The following is a 6,196-nucleotide window of genomic DNA, read 5'->3' on the forward strand; positions in this document are numbered from 1 at the left end:
CCAGAACAGAGCCCTGGGGCACCCCACGACATACTTCCCTCCATGTAGATGCGGTTCCATTGAGGACCACACGCTGAGTACGGCCGGTCAGCCAGCTACGGATCCATCTGGTGGTGATGCCGTTTAATCCACATTATTCTATCTTCTCGAGTAGTAGGTTGTGGTCTACTTTGTCAAATGCCTTACTGAAGTCCAAGTAAATTATATCCACAGCATTCCTCTGGTCCACTAATTTTGTCACTTGGTCAGAGAATGCAATAAGATTTCTCTGGCATGATCTGTTTTTGACAAACCCGTGTTGGCTTTTAGTAATGACTTTGTTTGCCTGTAGGTGTTCGCTGATTCCTTGTTTGATGATCTTTTCCAGAATCTTCCCAGGTATTGAGGTCAGGCTGATAGGTCTGTAATTTCCTGGGTCCTTTCCCCCCCCTTTTTTGAAGATGGGAACTACATCAGCTCTTTTCCAGTCCTCTGGTAGTTCCCCAGTGCTCCAGGATCTCTGAAAAATATAGTTCAGTGGTATAAAAACTAGAGTAGTTCCTTAGAGGACGTTAAAACTCCTTAGAGTTCTAGTAAATTATGTTTTATTATGGGGTGTGACCGCAATAAAATGTATTATTGGTATATTTAATCATCTGCTCTTTATTGCCGTCTGTGCATCTCTCCATCTAATAATAATAATAATAACAACAACAAACACAATAACAACAACAATAATAAAGTTGGAAGGGACCTTGGAGGTCATCTAGTCCAACCCCCGGCTCAGGCAGGAAACTCTATACCATTTCAGACAAATGGCTGTCCAGTCTCTTCTTAAAAACTTCCAATGTTGGAGCATCTAATAAAAGAGCATTTTACTAAGTACAATCTCGGACCGGAAGCAGTAAATTCGTACTCCCTCTTTTGGACCCGCCCCCTCGGATGATGATTGGCTGATTCCTGGTTGATTCCGACTTCGAGCGCCTTTAGGGCAGGGGAAAAAAACCTACAAGAACATTTGAGCCCGGGAGAAAAACTTAGAACATGATCTTCAAACATGGTCCTTTTACGATTTGTGGACTTCAACTCCCAGAATTCCTCAGCCGGGATGCTTTAAGACAGGGATCTTCAAATTGGTCCATTTGATGACTTGTGGACTTCAACTCCCAGAATTCCTCAGCCAGGATGCTTTAAAACAGGGGTTTTCAATCTGGGCACTTTTAAGACTGGTGGACTTCAACTCCCAGAATTCCTCAGCCGGGATGCTTTAAGGCAGGGGTCTTCAAACTGGGCCCTTTTGTGACTTATGGACTTCAACTCCCAGAATTCCTCAGCCGGGATGCTTTAAGGCAGGGGTCTTCAAACTGGGCCCTTTTGTGACTTATGGTACTTCAACTCCCAGAATTCCTCAGCCAGGACGCTTTAAGACAGGGGTCTTCAAACTGGGCCCTTTGTTGACTTGGGGACTTCAACTCCCAGAATTCCTCAGCCAGGATGCTTTAAGACAGGGGCCTTCAAACTGGGCCCTTTTGTGACTGGTGGACTTCAACTCCCAGAATTCCTCAGCCAGGATGCTTTAAAACAGGGGTCTTCAAACTGGGCCCTTTTGTGACTGGTAGACTTCAACTCCCAGAATTCCTCAGCCGGGATGCTTTAAGGCAGGGGTCTTCAAACGTGGCCCTTTTATGAATTGTGGACTTCAACTCCCAGAATTCCTCAGCCAGTGTGCCTGGCTGAGGAATTTTGGGAGTTAGAGTCCACAAGACATAAAAGGGCCAAGTTTGAAGACCCCCTGCACTAGAACCTCATTGAGGCCGGGTGGGTCACACCGGAAGTAGTGGGTCTATACTATCTCTCATGGTCCCACCCCCCTCGCTTCCTGATTGGTTGGGTGCCCGGTTCATTCCGACGACGAGCGCTGGAGATAAAACAGAACCACATTGAGCGCGTGGACGTCACCCCGGAAGTACTAGTTCCATGCTTCCTTTTCGATCCCGCCTCCTCGAGTCCTGATTGGTTGGCTGCCGGGCCCATTCCGACGTCGGGCGCCTGAGAGCGGTAGAAAACAAAAAAAATAGAAGGCCATTGAACGCGGCAAAGTCACATGACCGGAAGGGGCGGAGCGACGGAAGGGCGCCGAGGGAGAAACGGCGAGAAGAGCTGCCGGGCGGCCTGCAAACGTGGATCCGCCTCCATCCGCAGCGGAGTAGCCCTGGATGCAGCCCCAAGCGGGTGAGTCTCCGGTGGGGCCGCGCGAGAGACTCTTCCCCCCCGGAAAAATTGCGCCTTTCGACCTCGGCTCCGAGGCCGCTTGGCCCGGGCTTAGGCCGCCGGACTACAACCCCCAGCAGGCCACGCGCCGCCATTGCCCATGGCCTCAGCCGGATTGCAAACTCGTGGGATTTGATTTCAGGGGTTTTCAAACTTGGCTCTTTTTCTGAGCTCGTGGACTTCAACTCCCAGAATTCCTCAGCCAGCCGTGCTTGCTTAGGAATTCTGGGAGTTGAAGTCCACGAGCTCAGAAAAAGAGCCCTGGTTGAGCTGCTTGTCTGGAGCCCGGGCAGATGGCCACGTGGGCGGGGGCGGGGGGGGGGAAAGAAAGAGAGAGAGAGAGCCAGCAGAGAACACACTGAGGACTAGTGACTTGATAGTCTGTAAAAGAAAAAAAGAAGGCTTAGAAGCCACTCGTTCGCTCTTTGGCTGCAGCAGGGAAGAGCGTCTGTGCAGTGTTGTGTTTTTTTGGGTGTGAGAGTGTGTTGTTACCTAGGTGGATAATATAATTATAATAATAATAATAATAATAATAATAATAATAATAAAAAGCTGGTAGAGACCTTGGAGGTCATCTAGTCCCACCCCCTGCTCAGGCAGGAAACCCTATACCGTTTCAAACAAATGGCTGTCCAGTCTAATAATCATAATAAAGTTGGAGGGGACCTAGGAGGTCATCTAGTCCAACCCCCTCCTCAGGAAACTATACCATTTCAGTCAAATGGCTGTCCAGTCTAATAATAAAGTTGGAAGGGACCTAGGAGGTCATCTAGTCTAACCCCCTGCTCAGGCAGGAAACCCTATACCATTTCAGACAAATGGCTGTCCAGTCTCTTCATAATAATAATAATAAAGTTGGAAGGGACCTAGGAGGTCATCTAGTCCAACCCCCTGCTCAGGCAGGAAACCCTATACCATTTCAGACAAATGGCTGTCCAGTCTCTTCATAATAATAATAATAAAGTTGGAAGGGACCTAGGAGGTCATCTAGTCTAACCCCCTGCTCAGGCAGGAAACCCTATACCATTTCAGACAAATGGCTGTCCAGTCTCTTAATAATAATAATAAAGTTGGAAAGGACCTAGGAGGTCATCTAGTCCAACCCCCTGCTCAGGCAGGGAACCCTATACCATTTCAGACAAATGGCTGTCCAGTCTCTTCATAATAATAATAAAGTTGGAAGGGACCTTGGAGGTCATCTAGTCCAACCCCCTGCTCAGGCAGGAAACCCTATACCATTTCAGACAAATGGCTGTCCAGTCTCTTCATAATAATAATAAAGTTGGAAGGGACCTTGGAGGTCATCTAGTCCAACCCCCTGCTCAGGCAGGAAACCCTATACCGTTTCCGACAAATGGCTGTCCAGTCTCTTCATAATAATAATAAAGTTGGAAGGGACCTTGGCGGTCATCTAGTCCAACCCCCTGCTCAGGCAGGAAACCCTATACCAGATTTGAATGCAGAAATGCACGTGTGTGTGTGGTATATGTATGTGGTATATGTGTAAATTATATAGATATATATATAAGAGTCATAAGTCGCTTTCCCCACGGCCATTTTAACTTCAAATAGTCCCGAAATGAGTGATTTTAAACCAAGGATTAGCTGCGACGGTCGTACGTCCGAGGAGTCGTCATAAGTCGCTTTTTTCACTCCCATTTTCACTTCGAATAGTCCCGAAATGAATAGTTGTCAATCAAGGATTATCTGCGACGGTCGTAAGTCTGGGGACTGGTCATAAGTCACTTTTTCCACTCCCATTTTAACTTCAAATAATCCCGAAATGAATGATTTTAAACCGAGGATTTAACTGCGACGGTCGTAAATCCGAGGACAAGTCATAAGTCACTTTTTTTCCCCACTCTCATTTTCACTTCAAATAGTCCCGAAATGAATGCTTGTCAATCATAGATTTACTATCATTTCATCTGAATTGATTCTTGTTTCTTTTTGGAGAAAGAACTTGACAACGATACCACAATAATTGTGTGGGCCAGAATTGAGCCCCAGGGTGTGTATGCCAAGCCACCACACACTTGCATTTGTTGTGCTGTTTTTCTCGTTTTTTTTGTCTCCCTGACGTTTTTGTAGAATTAGATTTTCTCCCCCTCCCAAGCGTCTCTTCGAGTAGGATTCGCACCCGGGTCGGACAACGACGCAAACCTTCCAGCGTGGCTGGGTCTGGTCCGTGACCCTGATCATTCCTGTTGTGTTTGCAAAAGCAACTCGGGACGGTTTGAGGCCTCCCCCCGCTCTCTTTTTTTTCGGGGAGAGGTTATAGAAATCCCGGACAAGATTATATTTTTTAAAAAAGGACGCTAGTCCTCAATGTACGACGGTAATTGAGCCCAAAATTCCTGCTACCGTTACTAAGTGAATCAACCGTCGTATTAGTAACACGGTTGTTAAGTGAATCTGCCTTTTCCCGTTGACTTGTTAGAAGGAATCGCGTCACCACTGTGACCGTCGTAAATACGAGTCGGATTTGGGAAATGCGAGTGCGAAAAACTTTCGGAAGTCGCTTTTCCGCTGGCATTGTGACTTCGCGCGGGTCACTAAACGAATCGTTGTGTAAGTTGAGGACGACTCTAAATCAGTCCGGAATTATTTCTCCCATCTATAACTGAGATTTCTCTCCTGCTTAGGAAGAATCTGCCATCTTTCCTCACCATGGTGCTAGTCCACTTGAAGGAAGAGGTGCCTTCGGGATGCTCGGGACACCGGTTACCATCCTCCCCGGCCGTCCGGCTCCTTTTTCAGGTAAAGGCCTGGTGGGAGGTCGGGGGGGGGGGGAATGGATCCTGAATTTTGCTCAGCGTCTTGAAGTGGTCAAAAATAATAATAATAAAGTTGGAAGGGACCTTGGAGGTCATCTAGTCCAACCCCCTGCTCAGGCAGGAAACCCTACCCCATTTCGGACAAAATGGCTGTCCAGTCTCTTCTTAAAAACTTCCAGGGTTGGAGCATTGAGGGAGTCCTTGACTTACGATGGGAAGTGAGCCTGGCGTTAACGGTCATAACTCGAGACGTCGTGATTATTCCGTCACTGTTTGAGACGGTTTGTTTGTCACTCCCCCCCCCAATAGGCAGTTTGTTTGCCAGAAGCTGCATTTAAATTCAAGCCACGGAGGCAGCCTTAAAAACTGTAGGAAATATAGGCAAATATGCAGAGAGATGTGGTCCTCGTTTTACGACGCTTCTTTTAGTGACCGTCGGCACTGAAAAACAAGGAAATGGTCCCTAACCCAATCATTTTAAGAGGAAAACCATCTATCTGGACATGATTTTGTGTGTGTGTGTGTGTGTGTGGTCGTGCCCACATAAGTACCGCTCGCCCGGTGCCCTCATAACGTCGGTCGCTAAACGAGGACCCGGTGTATCTAGGAGGAGAGAAAAAGGATGAAAAGAAAGGAATCCGTCTAGATCTCAAATCTTCCCTGTCTTTTGTCTTCTAGGGTCTTACAGGGGCTTCTCTTCGCACAACCCCGGAAGCCGGTTGTGAGTTTGTTCAGTTTGTGTCTCGCAATCCCGGATGAAGGCAGAATGGGGATTCTCTGAAGAAGCTTTTTTTTCCCCGCCTAAGATGGTTCGTCGGACAAGCCAGCTTTGACGGACAAGCCAGCTCCGGCTTACCAAGCATTAGAGCAATGTTTCCCGGACTTGACAGGTGTGTGGACTGCAACTCCCAGAATCCCCCAGCCGGCGTGCTTTAAGAGAGGTGAACTTTGGGCCAATCACCAGGAGACGGGGAGTTCTAGTCCCGCCTTAGACAGGAAGGCCGACTAGGTGACTTTGGACCAATCACCAGGAGACTGGGAGTTCTAGTCCCGCCTTTCTCACGAAACCCATCTGGGTGACTGACCAATCACCAGGAGACAGGAGTTCTAGTCCCGCCTTAGGCCTGAAAGCCGGGTGGGTGACTTTGGGCCAATCACCAGGAGACGGG

The 6,196-nt window shown here is 48.0% G+C and overlaps 1 long non-coding RNA gene and 1 other non-coding gene across 2 annotated transcripts in view; both read left to right on the forward strand.

Moving 5' to 3' along the window:
- The first annotated feature begins 4,405 nt into the window (after positions 1 to 4,405).
- On the forward strand, positions 4,406 to 4,546 carry LOC114923536. Its single transcript, XR_003810662.1, has one exon. It is a non-coding gene; the product is annotated as a small nucleolar RNA SNORA9 (small nucleolar RNA).
- Positions 4,547 to 5,814: 1,268 nt separating this feature from the next.
- LOC107298847 overlaps positions 5,815 to 6,196 on the forward strand; it is a 2,035-nt gene continuing 1,653 nt past the window's right edge. Inside the window, exon 1 of the long non-coding RNA XR_001549166.1 lies at positions 5,815 to 5,917. This is a non-coding gene — a long non-coding RNA (uncharacterized LOC107298847). The remainder of the gene's footprint in view (positions 5,918 to 6,196) is intronic.

The sequence above is a fragment of the Protobothrops mucrosquamatus genome, unplaced genomic scaffold, assembly GCF_001527695.2.
Source record: "Protobothrops mucrosquamatus isolate PMUCROS unplaced genomic scaffold, P.Mucros_1.0 scaffold4324, whole genome shotgun sequence".
Classification (NCBI taxonomy): domain Eukaryota; kingdom Metazoa; phylum Chordata; class Lepidosauria; order Squamata; family Viperidae; genus Protobothrops; species Protobothrops mucrosquamatus.